Source organism: Cydia fagiglandana, chromosome 4 (genome assembly GCF_963556715.1).
Source record: "Cydia fagiglandana chromosome 4, ilCydFagi1.1, whole genome shotgun sequence".
Lineage (NCBI taxonomy): Eukaryota > Metazoa > Arthropoda > Insecta > Lepidoptera > Tortricidae > Cydia > Cydia fagiglandana.
Genome location: NC_085935.1, coordinates 5,969,853 through 5,971,548, shown reverse-complemented (window position 1 = coordinate 5,971,548; position 1,696 = coordinate 5,969,853). Strand labels below are relative to the sequence as shown.

At 30.5% G+C, this 1,696-nt stretch overlaps 1 long non-coding RNA gene across 1 annotated transcript; it reads right to left on the bottom strand.

Annotated features, from left to right (window-relative positions):
- Positions 1-324: 324 nt before the first annotated feature.
- LOC134664125 (uncharacterized) lies at positions 325-1,377 on the bottom strand. The gene is made up of 2 exons (XR_010098208.1): positions 1,279-1,377; positions 325-442 (listed from the first exon to the last, which is right to left on the bottom strand). It is a non-coding gene; the product is annotated as an uncharacterized LOC134664125 (long non-coding RNA).
- Positions 1,378-1,696: the final 319 nt, after the last annotated feature.

The window sequence follows — 1,696 nt, the reverse complement described above, 5'->3', positions numbered from 1 at the left end:
CCGCACATAGGGTTTGCAATCCGGATCCGAAATGTATGAAATTATCCGGATCTGGATCCGAATCCGCGGTTCTTCGCATACATTTTAGATCCGTGCATCAGTCAGCTAATCAAATTGATAAAATATAATTTTAATTTAGTTTTATATTACCAATAAAACTAAATTAAAATTATATTCCTCAAATAAATCAATCATTCATTATAATCATTATACATATCACATGCTAGTTAGCATGTATTTCAGAGTTTTCAGGGCGAAACATTGGATAAATAATGGAAATAAACGTATTTTCTTTTTGTAGGCACTATCAATTAAACAACATGATTTTACTATGTACATGAGTATATATTTACAAATACTATACTATTTTTTTTTTCATCTTTACAGGGATGACGTGACGTGAACTGTCCGTTGTCCGACGTTTATTGTTTTTGATGATCAGCTAAAAACGATCATAATTGATTATAGGAAAGGATAAAAAAGTTTAAAAAATCTAGTCGAAATTACAATAGTTAAAAGTACTTGAAATTAAATGTTTTATGAATACCTATATTTATGAATAACGCCATAAGTATGTATGTTAGTGTAGGTCAAATTTTGGAAGCTACATAAGGCTTACTAGCCGATTTCCGATTGAGTTGATATTTTGCACTCATAATACAATGACAATATGCAATATTATTATGACATAGAGCTGATTTGATGATGAACACAGAAGGTGTCTATGGGAACTCTGTGATAAAACAACGCAAGCTAATTGTGTTTGGGATTATTAGATTTGTCTGAATGTTGTTGTTTGTTGCCTATGGAAAGAAAACTGCAGTCATTGATAATAACATATACCAAACCAAAAATGTTTTTTTTTACCAAAAACTAATTATTGACTATAAATTAACACAAATTATACTTTAACCACAGCTCATCCCGTGTTGAGTTCATTTAAATAATGATAACTATACATAGGAATGAATATTATATTAATTCTGTAAAACAACAAAAGACGCCCAATTTCTCTCTTTCTTTATAGTTCCATCGTTGACTATGCTAAAGATAATGTGAAGGACTTTTTGAACAAATTGAACTCTAGTAGATTGAGTTAGCAAATCAACCTCCTGGCTCCAACATCAGATGAACTAAAAGTAAGAAGTATATATCTAGGACTGAATCAGGCAAACGGATATACAATTTGTGTACAAAAACAACAATTCAACTACACTTTGAATAAATATACCACCTCTGTTCCATCCTGGGTAAATCTTAAATAAATCTGTAACGTACCAGGCAAGTCTGAAATTTCGACGCATTTTTGGTTTTTTGGAACTCTTCGCAGAATGAGCTCGGGGACGATGCAGTTCTTGTAAAAAGATACGAGTTTTGATATCATATTGTGTATAAAGTCCTCGTCTCGGTCTACTTCGATTATAGTCATATTTATCCCAGGGTCAATAAAACAGACAAAATAACATTTTGCCATGTCAGCAATACGCAGTTGTCCTTGCACCTAGTAATACAATATAATAGTCATTAAGTTATAACTTTTATTTGATAAATGTAATCCACGAAGAAAAATTATATAAACTAAAACACTACAAGAACAAGTCGAATAAGTTGGGATTATGTTTACACGCATATTTAGATTTGTTAGTATTGTATTTATAATTAATATTATCTGAATAAAGTTATTATACACAATAAA